Source organism: Equus caballus, chromosome 29 (genome assembly GCF_041296265.1).
Source record: "Equus caballus isolate H_3958 breed thoroughbred chromosome 29, TB-T2T, whole genome shotgun sequence".
NCBI lineage: Eukaryota > Metazoa > Chordata > Mammalia > Perissodactyla > Equidae > Equus > Equus caballus.
The window spans coordinates 32,920,699-32,942,848 of NC_091712.1; the positions used below are offsets into that span (position 1 = coordinate 32,920,699).

At 39.2% G+C, this 22,150-nt stretch overlaps 1 pseudogene; it reads right to left on the bottom strand.

The window, feature by feature from the left end:
- LOC100146464 (phytanoyl-CoA dioxygenase, peroxisomal-like) overlaps window positions 1-22,150 on the bottom strand; it is a 53,284-nt pseudogene that overhangs the window by 14,848 nt on the left and 16,286 nt on the right.

The following is a 22,150-nucleotide window of genomic DNA, read 5'->3' on the forward strand; positions in this document are numbered from 1 at the left end:
TGGCCATCCATCAATGAAACAGTTGATACACCGAAATATTAGGAAGGTTCCAAAAAAAGAGAGAAAATTTCCTGTTCATCTTCAAAGTGCTTTTCATGGAGAGTTAAGCACTTGCCTTGTTTAACTGGTGAACCATCAGGAAATCTCCTGGGTCAAAGAGATTCTAAGAATTAGAAGAAGAGGCTTTACATGTCAAAGACTTGAAGGAATCACGCAACCCTCTTTTTACTGGGATGCTAGAATGGAATGCCATTGTGTCCCTTACCAATTCCATCTTTCCAGAGCACCACTTGAGACACCTAAACACGATCAGACTGATAATGTAAACACCCATAAAGTGAAAAGATACCAACGGCTATTTGCCTCTACAATTGGTAATGTCTGAGCTATGTCAAAGCACCTTTCAAAAGAGCCTATGCAGCAGGAGATGTGTCTAAACATTCAAAATGAATCCACAGTATTGGATAGCAATATTATTCTCAAGAGAGAAGTGGCCTCAGGATTAGGTGCATCTTCAGATAATGTAACAGCAAAAAGGGGCAATGGATTTTATTTTATTAATTGGCCCACCAGGTGGCAGGCATCATTCTAGCGAGACATTGAACCAATGGTTCAGCTGCCCTTTTGAAGCTTATGTCTAGAAAATAGTTTTAGGGATTTTTTTTAAAGACAGGAAGTTGAAGGGCCCTCTTTAAAGGCTTGCGAGGCCTACGGGAGAACCACAAGCCCTTCTGCAGGGCTGACACGCAGCCAGAGATTTGTGGTCTTCATCTCTGGCTGCACCCTCGAGCCTTCCGGGAGCTGCTGTAAATACTGATGATCAGGCTCGCCCCAGACTGACTTAATCAGGTTTCTTAGGTGTTTGGCTAGCCACGGGGACTTTTTAAATCCCTAGATGATTTGACTTTTTTTCCAAGGTAGGGAAACTACTGAGTTATAGAGGAAAGAAAATAGAAACACAAGAAATTGAAAACAAAAGAGAAGGGGGCACTTAGAGGATGAAACACAGGAGTCAAGATAAGGGGAAGAGAGAAAAAGATGACTCAAAAGAAAAATGGCACCTTGGAGTCATATTATACTATTTCATTCTTAAAACAGATGTCACAGAGATTTTTTTCAAGGAAAGAATACAGCCTGTTCAGTGTAACCTATGGGTTTTACACTTATTTCAAATGCTGAGTTTCTGATGAAATTGAGTAACGAGTTATTTTTCCCATATTCCACCCCCCTCCAGACATATCACCAAATGCAGAAATGCTGGACTTAAAATGAGCCCCTTAAAATGAATAGATCCCACACAGGATGGCAGGAGACTGGTAACCCACGACACTGGAGGGCACTGAGAGCATTCCTTGCTACGAAGGCCAAGGTTATCAGAAGCGACCTCACACAAAATGGGATCAAGCTCATACACTTGACTTCTTTCTTCGCATGGAATTTTCCATTAGCCTCACAAGTTTAATCCTCCGATTTGGGGCCAGGATCCTTGTAGCTGAGGTCTCTGGGCAGGTCCCATGCTTGAGGCCAAACATGTCTGCACAGGCCTTGCCCATAGCAGCCATTTGGCCAGGACAGGAAGGTTGTGAATCACAAAGGACACCTCGTTCCTCTGTTGCTTCGTTTGGTTCTGCACAAGGCTCAAAATCCTCTCGAAAACTGTGAGAGAAAGTTTTATTGTTGTAAGCCGCCCAGTTTGTGGTACTTTTGTTATGGCAGCTCCAGCGGACTAAGACAGTGCTACGAAACAAAAAAACGAGGACACCAAAACTCAATTTCACCTAATTTCACTTCATGTTTACAACTAGCGTTGCTGCAACCCTGGCACTGATTCATGTGATTAAGAAACTACAGTTGAACCTTAAACTTTTTCAGAGACGTGTGAAGTACCCAGGCCCAGTAACCATCTCAGAGAATTGTTTCACCAGAACAGCTGTACTAGCATGGTTCTTTCATTCGTGTGACTACTGAGACACACTGAGCACACAGTGAGCAGTGCTCCTGAGACCAACTTTCAAACACCCCAGTCGGTGAGAGGAACATTGTCACTCAGGGGAGACAAGTTGATGCCGCTCAGTTTGGGATTCGAGAAGGGAATGCACAGTGTTGCCTCAGCATTTTTAATTTCTAAGCTGTAAGCAAACATGTAATGTTTTCTCTTTGCTGTGGTTCTTTTCATTGTTCTATCGGACAAGAGTCTTACTTTGGGAACAGTGACCAAGCCAGGGGAAACCACTGTAGACTTGGTGCTGGGAGGCCACACAGACATCTGTCACCTCAGAAAATCTTCTACAAAGAAGTGAAAGCCAGGGCGTTTGCATCCCAAAACACCAGAGGCATGTGTGAGTACACAGCAGGCCCCCAACTGAAACCTGTAATGGGGCCTGTTTGTGAGGAAAGAGTTGCTCGAAGATCTGGGCTGACTATGTCTATTTCAAGCTCCACCTTTTGGGTCTGTCAAGACGAGGTCAGATGTGGTGGTGGTTACAGAGCTATGACAGGTACAGGCCTCCATAATGCCACTGGGACCACTGCTCAATAGCCTCCCAGCTTCTCTCCTCCTGTTCTGGGGAGGAGAGATGACGTCATCATGTCAGGATGGAGAGGATTCTGAGCGGAGGAGAGGCAATGAGCTCTCTTGGCAGCTGTCAATGCTAACTGCCAACACTGTGGAGACATCAACCAACTGTGCCTGTGTGCCTTGGTGACAGACACAGAATGTCTAACCTAGGTGGGCCTGAGAGAACATGGAGTCCATAGGCGTTGTTATCAGGTCAAGCCCATACAGGTGAACTTGACAGAGCTGATTGCCAAGAGAGGCGAGACCAGGGTCTGGCATTCCAGGTCAGCCCTCCTTCCCTGCATGAGTAGCAAAGAGGAAGAGCCTTATGCAGAAACTGGCTCAAAGATATAACAACTAAGAACCAAAATAGAAATGGGATGAAACTGGACTACTCACCATACCCAGAAGTAAATATCATAGAAGGAAATAATCGCCAACTTCCAAAGATGGGAATATGGCTAATTTTTCCTCTATATTTTTCTGCATTTTCTAAGCTTTGAAAATAAAATTATGTTTTTAAAATTGATTGGAGAAATGGGTGGATGAAACAAGTGGGGAGAATTTGATAATTGTTGATTCTCGGTGATTGTTATATGGACATTCTTTGTACCATGTACCTTTCCGTGTATTTGAAATTTCTCAATAAAGGCTAAAAATAATACAAGTGGATTTTTAGTCAGTGAGAAAGTCCTGATTTTTCTGTCCTTGATAAGACATATTTCTGTGTAATACCTTTGTGCAATTGTAGAATTAGGCGGCCAGTGCCAATTCAAGACTGCCTGTTAGTGTTAAGTGCCATTAAAGCTTGAAGAGATATCCTATCTCTGTTTAAATGTTGAAAAACATCTGTAAGGCTCCTCCAAAAGATAAATAGAATCATCACATAACCCAACAATTTCACTACTAGATATCCACCTAGGAGAACTGGTACAGGAACAGATGAATGGATAAGTAAAATGTGAGAAAGATAGATGAATGTATATATATGTATATATGTATTACTCAGCCAGAAAAAGGAATGAAGTTCTGATACAGGCTACAACCTGAATGAACCTTGAAACATGCTAAGTGAAATACACCAGACACAAAAAGACGAACATATGATCCTACTTCTATAAAATATCTAGAATAGGAAAATTTACAGAAACAAATGCATTAGAAGTGGTCTTGGCTGTGGATGGGAGTTATTGCAGAATGGGTACAGAGTGTCTGTTTGAGGTGTTGAGAGGGTTTGGAAATAGTGGTGGTAGTTGCACAACATTGTGAAGGTACTAAATGCCACTGAACTTTACACTTAAGAACTGTTCAGATGGTAAATATTCTGTTACATATATTTCACTTCAATTTAAAAAAATGGATTCGTGCAAAACGTTGGGAGGTTGAGAATTCCCTAAGAGAAGGAGATAATATCAAGTATTCAACACCCAAAATGTAACCCTCTCCTCTCTTTTCTCAAATGCGGGCTTGACCAAAAAGCCTGTGAACCTGACTTTGGTGCTAGTGAAACATCCTCTGTGGCATCGTGCCAACAGGACAGCCTAGTGGCTCCAGGGTTTGGAGAAAAGGGGTGTCCCTATGTTCTTAGCACCTGTGAGAGCCAGATGCCCTCAACAGGAAGGGCCCCATGTTACCACTGGGTGTTTAGGCACCATGGCTGCTGGGAATGCTTCCTTCCTCTGTGAGCCTGGAGTTTGCACTGTCTTTGGTTCTGAAAATCCCCTTAGGCACTTGGTCCCCAGGGACAGCCTGGAACTCACAGAGTCAGGCCCAGGATGGAGCTTTGGGTAGTAGCCTTCAGTTGCTCAGACTGTTCTCAGCCAACAAGACCAGCTATTCTTTGCCAAACTTGAGAGCATGATATTGACAGAGAAGTTGGTTTTTCCTCCCAGGTCATGACACACTCTAATGGTCTAAGAAAGACCCTTTCACCTAGAGAAAGGGAAGGTTTCGCTGATAAACACTTGGGAGTTGTATTACTAGAATTGACTTTTGGAAATCCTACCATATATTGTTGATGCAAAACTCAACATATACTGAGTTTGAAAGCATTCATTTCTGCTTGGGTAATGAGTTAATTGAATGAAAGAAACCGATTTAACACCCTTAAACAATGCATCAACCAGCTTTATTAGATACAACCCTAAGTTAGTTTTCTTAAAAACAATAATATTCCACTCGTACTGTTTTGGCATCCATAACGCAATACCACTTCACTGCAAAATTACGCACATGAAATTGAGTACCTGATACATGCATTCTGATTATGTGAGCAAGAGATAGAAAAGATTACATCATCTTCTTAAGAAAACATGTTCTTAGACACCTGGTTTCATTTTGGTTTTCTTTAAAAGGGTTATAGCAAAGGGCTATTTCAAAGGCTGACTCTTTCTCCTCTCACAAGGTATGCTCACAATCTCCAAACATCCTGGAAACAATGCCAAACAGAAAGAGCTTAGGGGACACTTCAATTTGCCTATTCACCGTAAGACGAAGTAGATTTCTAGCGTCTACAAATGGTTAACTATTAAAAATATAAATCCAAAATAGTCATATAAAATAGTAAATAAATCATACTCACAAAATTGAATTAATTTACTTGCCAACATCTTTAAATAGCATTTCAGATTAATTTAATTAGTCAATTTATTAAATTAATTAATTTATTATTAATTGATTAAATAAACTAAGACAACGAGTCCCCAAACTGTCAGTTCTGTTTTATGAGGCACTCTTGTTGATCTCAGGTATTCAACTGGCTCAGTGTGATGTTTGCTCATAACATAAATAGTTTCCTACCAAACTTCTGCTTTCCTTTGTGTTCATCGCTGGCCCCATTCTGCCTCGCCCATTCGTGACTAGATCACATCACGAAAATGATGTCCTGCATTACTGATTTTTTGTTCGCTTGTTTTGTTCTTAGTAAAACAATTCAGACTCTCTTATTTATTTCTTCTTTCTTGTTACTTTTTGAGCAAAGAGCAAGGTACGGTGGGAAAAACAATTTTTGACTTCGACCTGACTCTGAAACATAGCTCCACGAGTCACATAGCCCAGGCCAACCTCTTGGACTGCTGATTTTCTCATTGAGACCACACAGCTGTTAGGACTGCTCTATTGAGTTTGGGTGAAGAAAATATGAAAAGGGACATGAGAGTTATACAGCAGGAGTTAGTTTTGTTGTTCTCACGAAAACTGATCTATTGTAACTTAGAGGATAACTAAAATAAATTCAGAAGGTAATTCATTGACAAACCTGAAACATAATATTTACAATTTTTTTCTGCCTAAAACTAAGGTTGTTGTTCAGAAGCCCCAACTGACTAAATAAATTGCCTTTGTGATGCATTTTAGGACTGACCAAGGGGAGAAGGACAACACTTTCCAGGATCTGCAAGTGTGACACAGAGCATTTTCATGCATGGGGTTTATTTATGGATCCTAAGGGAGCAGGGGTAAAGCGTGAAGTAAGATTCTTGAGCTGGGAAGGTGTTTCAGAAGATGACTCCCACCAGCATGTAGCTACCATTGCTGTGCAGTGCTCTTCAAAGTACCGGAAGGTACAGAGTCATCATTCCACTCAGCCCATCTGGGGGTCATGCCACCCCCATGGGAAATGCATGGATGGATGGTTATCCAGTGTGAATATAGAAAATAGGATCAGCTTCTTGGTTCAGAGGCTAAAATGTACATAGCCTACAAATCAACTATGTGTATTTATTTGTCTTGACTGATAATTTTTCTATTAATCATCAGCAGCATTGAATGTCCAGTAGTTAAGAACCAATACTTTACAAGTGATGTGTGTTTATTAGGAAAGCATATGGCATGTTGTCTCACACCCCCTATTGATAAGCAGCAGTGATATTCAGTCTCTGTTACATGCAGGCTATGCCTCTTATTAAATTCCAGATGCATGTGGACCCCAAAAAGCCTGCTTGAGATTTGCTTGCTGGAAGTCTTATTAGATTTCCAAATGTATAAATACTCGATTCTATACAAATAAAGGAGGCCTATGATTGACAGCCCAGACCTTTAACTTTCCTGGGCGTATTCAGAAGGTAGCCTTGTGTCCTTTATTTCCTTTGCTCTAAATCTGTTTTCTATTTCGTTTCCTACCTGTCCATCCTGGAACAGGGTAGCCCGCATACCACAGGACAACCCAAAGACCTAAAGATGAAGCACACGGTTCTCCGGTCCCCCACACTGGGGAAGCAAGAACAACCTGAATTCCACTGTCCTTCTTAATGGGTCTCCACAGGTTTCTGCAATGAGCTCTCAACTCCTGCACTTTATACTTTCAAATTAAATCAGATATGAGAATTTTTAGCCTTTTGAAGACAAGAAAAAACCGTAATCATTACCTTGTCTTTTCATACAAACATACCTTCAGATTGATGTATTTTTTAAGTTCATAGAATTTAGCTGCTAATCCTACCATTTCCTTCCCAATGTTTTCTTGGCTGGTGCCCTTCACAGGATATAGTGGCAATCGGCACTGGTGAAACGGCAGGAATTCGTCGGTGAAAACTGAACCGGTTAATGTGAGAAAAGACATCCCCCCAACAACCGAGCACGGAGTCTTCTCCTAGAAAGTCAATTATTTCATTCACATTTGATCTTCAGATTGAAAGCTGTTCCATTGCATCACAAATCAGTCTCTTTGTGGCTCGCTCTTTTTTTTTTTCCTCAACAGAAATTACAAGAGGTTTTCTACTAGTGTGATAGTTATTTTCAGAGGATGTATATGCGTCAGGGAATGTAGTTACATAAGTAAGAGGTCTTTAGCTTTTAGCATTTGATTTTTCTAATGAGTGGATAACTCTACATCCTGAAACAAATGTATTCTGGGGGTTTTCATCATCTTCTTAGTGACAGAAGTCCGTTACTCAATTGAGTTTGTGATGGGTTCTTATTTCAATGGCCACATCATGAAAAAATAAAACCTGAAAATACTTTGCAAAGGAAAATAATATACTCATTTTCCCCTCTAGGATCAAAAGGACATTTACAGTCCAAAAGCATTCACATATGATATCGGCCTTGTTTCCCTCTGAAGGTAAGAGGGAAGTTGCTTGGTTCTCCCCATTCTTGGAAAGTTAGAAACAGATCTAAGCTGCAAGGCAGTACTTAAAATTCACCTTCCTCCTCTCAAGTTAGTTATCTTAAGGTGACCACACCTGTCAGAAGACCTTCCTACTTTGCCCAAAACATCAACTTTCTAGGCAGTGGAGTTACAAACTCTGATTCCTATGTGAGTCGCAGTGCCATGCCAAGCCATATTAGAACCTGAGGCAAAAGGGAAAATGAACACTCTTATAGAAATGTTTTATATTTTTCAATGGTTAATATTTTTCCAAACCCAATGTCATTGAAAAATACTGTAAAATTGCAATATCAGTAAATTAAAATTCACATTATTTGAATCATTTTGCCTATCCCCCCTGTTTGCACAGTTCTGAGGATCATGCTATTAGAGAGTCTGATCTTGTCTTTATTTAAAATTTTGACATTAGTGCGCATCATTGACTTTTTTTGCATTAATTTTGATTTTTAAAAATGTTATTTAACTTGACTCCTGAGTTTTCTGGTGTCCCCCACCCCATTAAATGTTTCCCCTGAGGAGAGTGCCTTCTCGCCTTCCCTTCATCCTGGTCCTTTTCAGCCTGGTGGAAATATGAATGAATGGACGATGACAACCAAGCCCTGGTCTCAGGGAGACAGCAGGGTTGGTGTGACAAACTGGAAAGCTTCACTCAGCCCCAAAGTAGCCTCCAATATTTAATAATGACAGACAAGTTACCCTGGGCAAATGTGAGCCCATGGTACTGTCAGATTGCTGAATTTTAGAGAAGTGAGAAATCTGGGAATTTATGAAAAATGTTGTCACTTTTACTGTAAGTGATGAAATCATTAAGTTTCAAAATGCTGAGTCTAAGGGGTGAAAAACATGGCTGCCTGCTGAATCTGATTTCTGGGCGGCGGGTTCAGAGCCATACTTTCAGATCAGTAATATTGTTGCAGTAGCAATGATATTATAAGCTTTCCCCTTATAGGGTTCCTATGAACTATATACATTCCAAATTTTAGTGTGAATCTTCCTCAGCCAAAAAAAATAAAGCATTAGATAGGCATATATATTTCCTGGTAAATAAACCAGACTAAACTCAGTTAAATGTCACAAATCTTTTGAATGTTAATATATCTTAACATTTTCATTTCTAACCCATTCACCTTTGGAGAGTGCATCGGTGTTAATGCATGATATCTGGAATCCTTGAGTTTTGTTCTGACCAGATCCATGGGTGAGCAAAGGATGAAAGAATACAGTGTTTCCCTTCTTAATCATGAGGTGCACTCAGGCCTTGTGACTGTCATAGTCTCGGATGCCGTGGGACATTACGTTAACTCCACCCTAGAACGCATAAGAGAAGCCAAGTCTGTAGGTGAGGAAGCCAATAATTAAAAACTTTATCAATGACTCATCAGGAAAGGCCAGCTTCTCTACACTCTTCCAAGAGCAAAAGATACATAAATTAGATGCTTTAAAAAAAAAGTAATATACAAAACTTGCCAGATGTTTGGCTTTAGAAAGTCACATGTTGATATCAAACTCATGGATTTCTTGGACCAAAGGAAAAACTTGGAATTTCCACCCTGCATTTCTAAGTTATAAATGGAGAGCTGGATCAACTGCATTTTGCAGTTAATGCAGGAGACCACGTTTTCAGCCTGAATCCATAATCATTCTTTCACCTGGCACTGTGCATAAATCCTTCTTCTATTGCTCAGAATTATCTCTGAGAAGCTAACTATGCTTCCAAACTAGAGGAGATAAATGCTCACTTTTTCTGTGTTCAAAAACTGCTCATGTCACATCCAGAGAAAAGAAAGAAGGGTAGTAAATTAAAGCATTGTGATCGTTTACAGCTATTCCCAGAATTAGTTATTGCTCTAGGTATGATAATGTCTTTCTTAAAGAAACTAAAGTGAGAAGTGATTTCAAGTTTACAAACCTTAAAGGGATGGTGGTTGCTGTTGCTTTAGGGGGGCAGCAGCCCATTTCCCTTCTGAACACTATGTCAAATTCCATTCGGGAAGGATTCCTTTCCTACTGGACTGTGTTAGCACTTTGACCCAGTGTGCTTGCTACTGGCCATGGTGGATAGGTGACCCACGTGAAACCAATCTGACCTCTGAGTGGAACCATTGTGAATCTGAGTGGAAGATCAAAGAGACCAAATTAGTCAGGGTTCCACTGACCACACCAGGTGCCCCATCCTGACTGTCCCACCAAGCAGTGACTTCCCCTCTCCTGCCCACCAGACTAACCAGCCTTTCCATGGACTCACCATGTGCCTGCAGCTCTCCAAAATGCTCCCTTTGGCTTAAGAGCCACAGCTTGCTTCCATTGCTTGCACCAAACAGTCCCTAAATCTCAACATAATTCGTGACTCTTGTAATTTCAGATTTTATATCAGAATCCAGACTCAGATCATTTCATTTAGCATGAATCATCCATGCACGGATTCTAAGTACAGGCATAGCACAGAGATATTGCGGGTTCAGTTCCAACCACTGCAGTAAAGCAAATAGCACAATAAAGCAAGTCCTACGAATTTTTTGGGTTCCCAGTGCATATAAAAGTTATATTTATATTATACTGTACTCTATTAAGTGGGCAATAGTGTTATGTCTAAACAACAATGTACATACCTTATTTTAAAAATACTTTATTGCAGCCAGTCCCGTGGCCTGGTGTTTGAGTTTGGTGTGCTCTGCTTCAGTGGCCCAGGATCAGTTCCCTGGTGCAGACCTATACCACCTGTCGGCAGCCATGCTGTGGTGGCAGCCCACATACAAAATAGAGAAAGATTGGCATAGATGTTAGCTTGGGGCAAATCTTCCTCAAGTGAAAAGAGGAAGATTGGCAATAGACGTTAGCTCAGGGCAAATCTTCCTCAGGAAAAAAAAAAACATTATTGCTAAAATATGCTCACCATCCTCTGAGCCTTCAGTGAGTTGTAACCTTTTTGTTGGTGGAGTATCTTGTCTTGAAGTTGATGGCTGCTCACTGATCGAGGTGGTGGTTGCTGAAGTTGGGGTAGCTACGGCAATTTCTTAAAATAAGAACAATGAATTTTGCCCCACGATTGACTCTTCCTCTCCTGAATGATTCCCTGTAGCATTCAATGCTGTTTGATAACATTCTATCCAAAGTAGAACTTCTTTCAAAACTGGAATTAATCCTCTGACACCCTGCCACTGCTCTATCAACTAAGTTTATGCAGTATTCTAAATCTTTTGTTGTCATTTCAACAGTCTTCAGAGCAGCTTTACTAGGAGGAGATTCTATCTCAAGAAACAGCTGTCTTTGCTCATCCATAAGTAACTCTTCACCTGTTAAAATTTGATCATGAAATTGCAGCACTACATCATGTCTTCAGGCTCCACTTCTAATTCTAGTTCTCTTGCTATTTCCACCACATCTGCAGTTACTTCTTCCAAAGAAGTCTTGAACCCCCCAAAGTCATCCATGAGGGTTGGAATCAACTTCTTCCAAACTCCTGGTAATTTTGTTATTTTGACATCTTCCCATGAATCATGAATGTGCTTAATGGCATCTAGAATGGGGAATCCCTTCCAGGAGGTTTTCAACTGACTTTGCCCAAATCCATCAGAGGAATCACTCCATGACAGCTATAGCCTTGTGAAATGTATTTCTTAAATAAGACTTGAAAGCTGAAATTACTCCTTGGTTTATGGGCTGCAGGATCAATGTTGTCTTAGGAGGCAGGAAAACAACATTAATCTCATTGTGCATCTATATATCAGAGCTCTTGAGTGACCAGGTGCTTTGTCAGAGAGCAGTAATGTTTTGAAAGGAATCTTTTCTCTGAGCAGCAGTTCTCAAGAGTGGGCTAAAATATTCAGGAAACCACCTTGTAAACAGATACGCTGTCATCCAGGCTTTGTTGTTCCATTTGTAGAGCACAGGCAGAGTAGATTTAGCATCATTCTTAAGGACCCTAGGGTTTTCGGAATGGTAAGTGAGCATTGACTTCAACTTAAAGTCATCAGCTGCATTTGTCCTTAACAAGAGAGTCAACCTGTCCTTTGAAACTTGGAAGCCAGGCATTGACTTCTCCTAGCGTGAAAGTCTTCGATGGTATTTTCCAGTGTGAGGCTGTTTGGTCTACAGTGAAAATCTGTTGTTTAGTGTAGCCACCGTCATGAATTACCTTAGCTAGAGCTTCCAGATGACTTGCTGTGGCTTCTGCATGAGCACCTGCTGCCTCACCTTGCACTTTTATGTTATGGAGGTGGCTTCTTTCCTTCCACCTCATGAAACAACCTCTGCTAGCTTCCAACCTTTCTTCTGCAGCTTCCTTACCTCTCTCAGCCTTCATGGAATTGAAGAGATTTAGGGCTTTGCTCTGGATTAGGCTTTGGCTTAAGGGAATGTTGTGGCTGGTTTGATTTTCTATCCACACCGCTAAAACTTTCTCCATGTCAGCAATAAGACTGTATCCCTTTCTCCTCATTCGTGTGTTCACTGGAGTAGAAGTCTTAATTTCCTTCAAGGACCTTTCCTTGGCATTCACAACAAGGCTAACTGCATGGCACAAGAGGTCTAGCTTTGGGGCTACCCCAGCTTTTGACATGCCTTCCTCACTAAGCTTAAGCATTATTATGTTTTGATTTAAAGTGAGACACAAGTGACTCTTCCTTTCACTTGAACACTTAGAGGCCATTGTAGAGTCATTAATTGGCCTAATTTCAATACTGTTGTGTTTCCCGGAACAAGGAGGCCTGATGAGAGAGAGATGGGGGACCAGCTGGTCGGGGGTGCAGTCAGAACACACACAACATTTATCGATTAAATTTGGGGTCCTATATGGACATGGTTCATGGTGACATGAAACAATTACAAAAGTAACATTAAGATCACAGATTACTATAATGAATAATAATGAAAAAGTTTGCAATATTGGGAAAATTACAAAAACGTGACAAAAAGACAGAAAATGAATAGATGTTGTTAGAAAAATGGCGCCAATAGACTTGCTCCATGTGAGGTTGCCATAAACCTTCAATTTGTGAAAATGCAACATTTGCAAAGAGCAATGAAGTGAAGCACAAAAATGAGGTATGCCTGTAATTGAGACAGAAGTCCTTAAAGCCATGTTCTTTACTTCTTCCAGAACCACATTCATTCGTCCTGACTTAACAACAAGTGCTCTCCCCATTCTGACCATCATTATGGGGTTTCAGGACCTTGTTGTCTTATACCTAAAATGCTAATCATCTCCTCTCTAGTTTCTCTGCGTCTGGACTCCTACACCTTCTATACATCCTTCCCCAGACCCCAAGATTATCAATGAACAAATTCGATCTCATCATTCATGGGCCCCAAAGCATTTAATAGTCCTCCAGCATCAGCAGCTGAATTGATAAACTGTAGAACAGCCACAAATATAAGTGGTGGCTCCTCAGAGCCTCTACTGGTCTCTCCAGCTGGAGGAGATGAACCCTCCTCTTCCTTACTCTGAGGGCCATCAGTCGATGTAAGACTTGCTTGGCACTTGTGACACACATCTGGAGAGGCCATGTTTGTATCTTATTCTGCAATTAGGCTTTATAATCTCAGGTCCTACCAGCACCTACCAAAGTTGCCCATGTTGGTTGGCTTTCAAACACCTGTTGAAAGAACAAAAATGGTCATTATTTTATCTGACATCCTTCAATTTTCCCTGACCTCATTGGAAATCCTAGAACAATGTTTTGATCTGAAAGAAAATAAATTTCTTTCATTTCACTGGTAAAGCTCTTTATGGTACTGTGTGAAATCAAAACAATAAAAGATTCTGATCAAGACTCAGCCCCTAGGCAGAACTGCCTCCCACTGGGGATAATCCTGTGTCTTCAGGGAGCGTTTGTGTGAGCCTGGGAACACAGCCAGACAGCCATGGTTCCCGTCAATGTGCTCCATGGCCGTCCAAGCACAATGTTCTTGCTGGGCCTGAAGGGGAAATAGTACAGATCCTGGTGCAAGGGTTGATGAGATGTCTCCTTGCCTGAAATGGAATCTGCTCTTAAAAGATGCTCAAATCTTAGAATTCTTCTCCTCCAGCTGAAAAACCAGAGCAATGACTATCCCTGCGGGGAAAAAGAAAAAAAAAACAAAAAACAGTGAAACCCACTTAGAAAATCAGCTTCAAGAGATAAACACCAAATTGGAAAATCAAATCAACATGGTGATCCAGATCCTATACTTTTCTCCGGGTTTTTGGTAGCTGAGGACTTACACACAGCATTTTCTAGCAGGTCGTACATATGTCATCAGCTCTTTTGTTATTTATTCTTTGTAATTGTGGTTTGGGCACAGAGCCTAGTATCCAAAACAAGTTTGATTCATTAAATTGAAGACAGTGATCAAATTAGAGGTACTCTGATAGCCTTCTAATTGTGTCATGTGAAAAATATTAATTAACTAATGAACTAAATAAATAAAAGGCCAAATTTTTTTGGAGACACCATGACCACATTTACATTTCCCCTAGTTTTCCTCTCTGAATTGGTTCTCTGGCCACCTGCTCTCCGGACAAGACATTCGGGGAGGGTCGGACTTGGTGATGTTAAGCTGCAGGCCTGTCACAGAAACACTCCAGGCATCATGAGGAAGAAAAGGTAGAAAAGGAGGAAGGATCTCTAACGGCCGATTTACTGCTGCTGGTAGAGCTGAATTTCCCAGTGTAACCAAAGAGCCACCTGCGTTAGACTCTCTGCTGATGGTTCATAAAATGCAGATTCCTGGGTTCTACCTTCTGAATCAGTCTATCGGGGGTGAGGTCTTAGAAGCTCCATTTTAGCAAGCACAAAAATTTTAAGAACAACTGTAATAACTGATTTTAAGAATAATTTTAATTTTTTTTATTACCAGTAATGTCTTCCAATCAGGAAGGCAAAATCTGCACTATCACAGGTGACATGGTTAACAAAGCTCAGAGATGCTCAATAATAGGCATTTGCAGCATATCAGCAGTCCTGTTCACAGAACTGCATTTTTGAGAAGCTATTCATCTAAAAATCCAGCAATAATTCTACAGTGAACATCTGAAATCACCATTACACTTCAAAGTTGCTGTGATGGAAGCTACTTGAAGAATCAAATAGAAGTATGTGTATTCATTCAGGCAAAGTTTAGCAGTTCTGCACATGTCTGTGGATAGAACATCATCTTTATGTACACTAATGAAACAGTCTTTTTTTTGCTTCTCTTTAACAAACAAGAGCCCTTTACTGGAATCTGGAGGTTTGTTTTTCAGCATTGTATGCATGGCCATAATATTGGGTCCAGCGAAGCACTTCACATATTTCAGAATCTAAGGGAAAAGGGAAAAAAAGTTCATGGGAAATCAGATGCACAGGCCAAGTGGCACAAAGTACAACTATTGACACAGGAATCAAGATGCAATAGTTTAAAAAAAATTGGTATTTCTCAACATTGCAAAAAATCCTGAAAAAATCAGCAATTGGAAATCTACAATACTCTGAATTAAACAGGCTTTTTGGAGACAGCTGGAAAGCTGGCCAGCTTTTCTGCAAGAAAGGTACGAGTTTCTATGAGATATCAACTGGGAAGGACAGGAATGCCCTTCTTTCAACCAAAGCTGTGGAGAGTTGCCCAAAGGGAAGGCAGCTCCCTCTTCTTTCAGGAGACTCTTCGTATGACGGGACCATGAAAGGCCCCCTAGGTCACTTTATCAATGACCTGACTGCAGAAAAGCCAAAGTATTTTCTACTCTCTGTATTTCAAGAACTTAAGCATATGCATATAGAAGTTGATAGAGACCGATGAAATGTTATGTTGATAATTATCAATGATCAAGCCCTATATTTTGCCTAGCTTTTTTTTTTTAAAGATTGGCACCTGAGCTAACAATCGTTGCCAATCTTTTTTTTTCTTTCTGCTTTTTCTCCCCAAAGCCCCCCAGTATATAGTTGTATATTTTAGTTGTGGGTCCTTCTATTTGTAGTATGTGGAGATGCAGCCTCAATGTGGCCTGATGAGTGGTGCCATGTCCGTGCCCAGGATCCGAACCAGAGAGACCCTGGGCCGCCGTAGTGGAGCGCTCGAACTTAACCACTCGGCTATGGGGCCAGCCCCTTGCCTAGCTCTTAAAGCAGAGTTACATAAAATTGGTGTGTAGAACATAGTCTTACTTTGGCCCATTTTAAAACATTAAGGAAATTATACTAGTTGAAGTCTCCTGTTTTTATTTTTTAAATAAAAGCTAGATTTTATTCTAGCACATCAAGAAATAATACAAAGGAATCAGAAAGACACATACTTGTAAATAATTTCTCAGATATTAGAATAGGACAATTTACCTGGACAACTTTAAAGGTCTTAAAATTGAGTGGCCATTATGCCCCTAAACCAGTCAAATCGGTGTAGTAAATCCACTTGCACCAAGAAGTTTTGAGGTGTTTAAAGTCCAGGTGACATTTATTTCTTTTCCCAACTTTTTAGTTTGAAAAATTTTAAATACAGAAACTTGAAGAAATAGCAGAATGGATCCTCCTAGCAACTTGAAGTTGTTGATATTTACCACAGTCTGTTTCTCTCCATGCATAACCTGTGCAGCATCGGTACAGGTAGATACAGAGTATTTTTTCTGTTTTGGGTGAGCCACTCACAGAAGGCAATTACAGACATTGTGACGGGTGGCAGGTGGACGACATCCATACTATACCAGCATGTACTTTCCTCAGGTGATCAGATTGCCTTGCATGCAGCCATAGTGTTTTCACAGCAGTTTTGACAATTTTAAGGGAAGAATGAAAGAGAATTTCCAGGGTATAAAATAATTGAGGTGAGGAAAACTAAGAGAAATACCAAGTGAGAGACAGTCTTTTTAAAAATTGAAATATACTGCACATATGATTGTGCAACTTGTTTCTTTTTATTAAGATATCTTGGACATAATTTCCTATCAGGTTTTATGGTAGAAACATCCCCATTAGTTTTCACTCTTAGTCAGTAACCATTGTATGGCTGTAGGATACTTGGATAGATATTGAAGAGGTTTCCAGTTGTTTCCAGTTGTCTTTCCTTAAGTTTTGTTGAATACTGATCCTTGAAATGTTGGAAACCTAAAAGTTGTACTTCCAGACCCCAGCTAATAAGATTTGATCATTTTCTTTTTTTATATTTATTTTTTTATTGCAGTAACATTGGGTTATAACAGTATATAGCTTTCAGATATACATCGTAATATATTTTGAATTCTGTGTAGATTACATCATGTTCACCACCCAAAAACTAAATATAGTCCATCACCTCACATGGGAGCCTAATCACCCCTTCTGCCCTCTCCCCTCCCCTCTTCCCCTTTGGTAACCACCAATCCAATCTCCAGTGCTATGTGTTTGCTTGTCGTTGTTTTAACCTTCTACTTATGAGTGAGATCATATGGTGTTTGACTTTCTCCCTCTGACTCATTTCACTTAGCATAATACTCTCAAAGTCCCTCCATGTTGTCACAAATGGCCAGATTTCATCATTTCTTATGGCTGAGTAGTATTCCATCAGGTATATATACCACATCTTCTTTATCCATTCATCCCTTGATGAGCACCTAGGTTACTTCCAAGTCTTAGCTATTATGAATAATCCTGCAATGAACATAGGAGTGCATGTATCTTTACGCATTTGTGTTTTCACGTTCTTTGCATAAATACCCGGCAGTGGAATAGCTGGATCATAAAGTAGATCTATTCTTAATTTTCTGAGGATACTCCATACTGCTTTCCATAGTGGCTGCACCAGTTTGCACTCCCACCAGCAGTGTACTAGGGTTCCCTTCTCTCCACATCCTCTCCAACACTTGTTGTTTCGTGTCTTGTTAACTATAACCATTCTGACCAGACTAAGGTGATATCCCATTGTAGTTTTGATTTGCATTTGCCTGATAGCTAATGATGTTGAGCATCTTTTCATATGCCTGTTGGCCATCCGTATATCTTCTTTGGAGAAATCTCTGTTCAAATCTGTTGCCCATTTTTAATTGCTTTGTTGTTTTTTTGGTTGTTGAGATGTATGAGTTCTTTGTATACTTTGGATATTAACCCCTTATCTGACATACGATTTGCAAATATCTTCTCCCAATTGTTAGGTTGTCTTTTCGTTTTGCTGATGATTTCCTTTGCTGTGCAGAAGATTTTTGGTTTGATGTAGTCCAATTTGTTGATTTTTTCTTTTTCTCAGTCAGACATGGTACTTGAAAATATGCCGCTAAGACCGATGTCAAAGAGCATACTGCCTGTTTTCTTCTAGAAGTGTCATGGTTTCGGGTCTTACATTCAAGTCTTTAATCCATTTTGAGTTGATTTTTGTGCATAGTGTAGGTAATGGTCTATTTTTATTCTTTTGCATGTGGCTGTCCAGTTTTCCCAACACCGTTTATTGAAGAGGTTCTCCTTTGTCCATTGTATGCTCTTGGCTCCCTTGTTGAATATTATCTGTCCACAAATGTGTGGGTTTATATCTGGGTTCTTGATTCTGTTCCATTGATCTGTGTGTCTGTTTTTGTGCCAGTACCATGTTGTTTTGGTTACTATAGCGTTGTAGTATATTTTGAAATCAGGGAGTGTGATACCTCCAGCTTTGTTCTTTTTTTCTCAGGAATCCTTTGGCTATTCAGGGTCTTTTGTTGTTCCCTATAAATTTTAGGATTCTTTGTTCTCTTTCTGGGAAAAATACTGGAACTTTGATAGGGTTGACATTGAATCTATAGATTGCTTTAGGAAGTATTGACATTTTAACTATGTTAATATTTCCAATCCAAGAGCACAGACTATCTTTCCATTTCTTTGTGTCTTCTTCCATTTCTTTCAACAGTGTTTTATAGTTTTCGGTGTACAGATCTTTCACCTCTTTGGTTAAGTTTATTAATAGGTATTTTATTCTTTTTTTTTTTGCAATTGTAAATGGGATTGTATTCTTAATTTCTCTTTCTGCTACTTTGTTGTTAGTGTATAGAAATGCAACCGACTTTTGTGTGTTGATTTTGAATCCTGCGACTTGACTGTATTCATTTATTATTTCTACACTTTTTTGTGGATTCTTTAGGGTTTTCTATATATAAAATCAAGTCGTCTGCAAAAAGTGACAGTTTCACTTCTTCTTTTCCAATATGGATCCCTTTTATTTCTTTTTCTTGCCTGATTGCTCTGGCTAGGACTTCCAATACTATGTTAAATAAGAGTGGTGACAGTGGGCATCCTTGTCTGGTTCCTGTTCTTCGAGGGATAGCTTTCACTTTTTCTCCGTTGAGAATGATATTAGCTGTGGGTTTCTCTTATATGGCCTTTATTATGTTGAGGTATTTTCCCTCTATACCCATTTTATTCAGAGTTTTTATCATAAATGGATGCTGAATCTTGTCAAATGCTTTCTCTGCTTCTATTGAGATGATCATGTGATTTTTATTCTTCATTTTGTTAATGCGGTCTATCACGTTGATAGATTTGCGGATGTTGAACCATGCCTGTATGCCTGGAATGAAACCCACTTGATCATGATGTATGATATTTTAAATGTATTGTTGTATTCAATTTGCTATTGTTTGTTGAGGAATTTTGCATTGATGGTAAAGAGTGACATTGAGCTGTAATTTTCTTTTTTTGTGTTGTCCTTGTCTGGTTTTGATATCAGGATGATGTTGGCTTTGTACAATTAGTTAGAAAGCTTCGAATCCTGTTCAATTTTTTGGAATAGTTTGAGAAGTATAGGTATTAAGTTGTCTTTGAATGTTTGGTAGAATTTACCAGAGATGCCATCTGGTCCTGGACTTTTATTTTTTGGGAGGTTTTTGATTGCTGTTTCAATCTCCTTACTGGTGATTGCTCTATTCAAATTCTCTACTTCTTCTTGTTCCAGTTTTGGAAGGTTGTATGTTTCTAAGAATTTATCCATGTCTTCTAGATTATGCAATTTGTTGGCATATAGCTTTTCATATTATTCTCTTATTATCTTTTGTATTTCTGAGATGTCCATTGTAATTTCTCCTCTTTCATTTCTGATTTTATTTCTTGGAGGCTTCTCTCTCTTTTCTTGGTGAGTCTAGCTAAGGGTTTGTCAATTTTCTTTATATTTTCAAAGAACCAGCTCTTTGATTTCATTAATTTTTTCTACTGTTTTTTAGTGTCTATTTCATTTATTTCTGCTCTAGTTTTTATTATTTCCTTCCTCCTGCCAATTTTGGGCTTTGTTCTTCTTTTTCCAGTGCCTTTAGATGCACTGTTAGATTGTTTATTTGGGATTTTTCTTCTTTGTTGGGGTAGGCCTGAATTGTTATAAACTTCCCTCTTAGAACTGCTTATGCAGTATCCCATAGATTTTGGCATGTCATATTTTCATTTTCGTGTCCAGGAATTTTTTATTTCTCCTATGATTTCTTCATTGACCCTGTCGTTGTTCAGTAGCATTGTGTTTAATCTCCACATTATTGTGGCTTTTCTGGTTTTCTTCCTGTAGTTGACTTCTAGTTTCATATCTTTGTGGTAAGAAAAGATGCATGGTATTATTTTGATCTTTTCAAATTTATTGAGACTTGTGTTGTGGCCTAATAGGTGATCAATCCTGTAGAATGTTCCATGTGCATTTGAAAAGAATGCATATCCTGTGATTTTTGGATGGAATGTTCTCTATATATCTACGAAGTCCATCTGGTCAAATGTGTCATTTAAGGCCTGTGTTTCCTTATTGATCTTCTGTTTGGATGATCTATCCATTGGTGTAAGTGGAATGTTAAAGTCTCCTACTATTATTGTGTTACTGTCTATTTCTTCTTTTATGTCTGTTAATAATTGCTTTATATATTTAGATGCTCCTCTGTTGGGTCCAAAGATATTTACAAGTGTTATATATTCTTGTTGGATTGTTCCCTTTATCATTATGGAGTGCTCGTCTTTGTCTCTTGTTACAGTTTTTGTTTTAAAGTCTATTTTGTCTGATATAAGTATTGCTACCCCTAATTTCTTTTCTTTGCCATTTGCATGGAATATCTTTTTCCATCCTTACACTTTCAGTTTGTGAGTATCTTTAGGTCTGAAGTGTATCTCTTGTATGCAGCATATATGTGGGTCTTGTTTTTTTTATCCAATTGGCCACCCTATGCCTTTTGATTGGAGCATTTAGTCCATTGACATTTAAAGTAGCTATTGATAAATATGTATTTATTGCCATTTTGTTACTTTTTTTCTGGGTGTTTTAGGAGTTCTACTCTGTTCCTTTCTTTTTCTCTTGCTCTCTTCCCTGTGGTTTGATTGCTTTCTTTAGTAATATGTTGAATTTCTTTTGTCTTACTTTTTTGCTTACTTATTATGGGTTCAGATTTGTGATTACCATGAGGATCCTATTTAATATCCCATGAATATAACAGTCTATATCGAGTTGATAGACTTTTTAGCTTGACCTCTTCCTAAAAGCTCTACTTTTTCACTCCCCTCCTCCCACATTTTATGTTTTTGAAATCATATATAGTCTCTTGTTTAGTGTGTGTCTACTCATTACCCTCTTATCATTGAAATAGGTGATTTTAGTACATTTGTCTTTTAAACTTCATCTTATCTTCATAGGTAGTTATCTGCCAACTTTACTATATTTTTACCATAACAAGCGATTTTATTGCCTGGCTTTTTTTTGGGTTTTTTGTTTTTTGATGATTTTTTAATCTCTATTTGTGGTCATCACTTTCCCATTTAAATAAGTCCCCTCAGCATTTCTTGTAGAAATGGTTTCCTGGTCATAAACTCCTCTAATTTTTGCTTGTCTAGGAAGCTCTTTATCTCTCCTTCCATTCTGAATGACAACCTTGATGGATAGAGTATTCTTGGCTGTAGGTTTTTTCCTTTTAGCACTTTAAATACAGCATGCCATTCTCTTCTCACCTGTAGGGTCTCAGCTGAGATGTCCGCTGATAGCCTTATGGGCTTTCCTTTGTATGTCACTTGTTGCCTTTCTCTTGCTGCTTTTGGGATTCTCTCTTTATCTTTAATTTTGGACGTTTTAATTATAATATGTCTTGGTGTGGGCCTCTTTGGGCTTATCTTCTTTGGAACTCTCTGTGCTTCCTGTACTTGGATGTCTGTTTCCTTCCTTAGGTTAGGAAAATTTTCATCTATTATTTCTTCAAATAATTTGTCTGCCCCTTTGTCTCTCTCTTCTCCTTGTGAGACATCTATAATACGAATGTTGGCACACTTGATATTGTCCCAGAGTTCCCTTAGATTGTTCTCTTTCTGTCTAATTCTTTTCTCTGTTCAGCTTGGGTGATTTCCTCTAGTCTTTTATCTAGCTCGCTGACCCATTCTTCTGCATTCTCTAATCTGCTATTGAGTCCCTCTAGTGAATTTTTCATTTCCAGTATTGTATTCTTCATTTCTGATTGGTTCTTTTTTATACTTTCCAATTCTTTGTTGATGAGCTCACTGTGTTCATCCAGTCTTCTCCCAATATCTGTGAACATCCTCGTGATAGTTTGTTTGAACTCTTCATCATGTAGGTCACTTATTTCTGTTTCA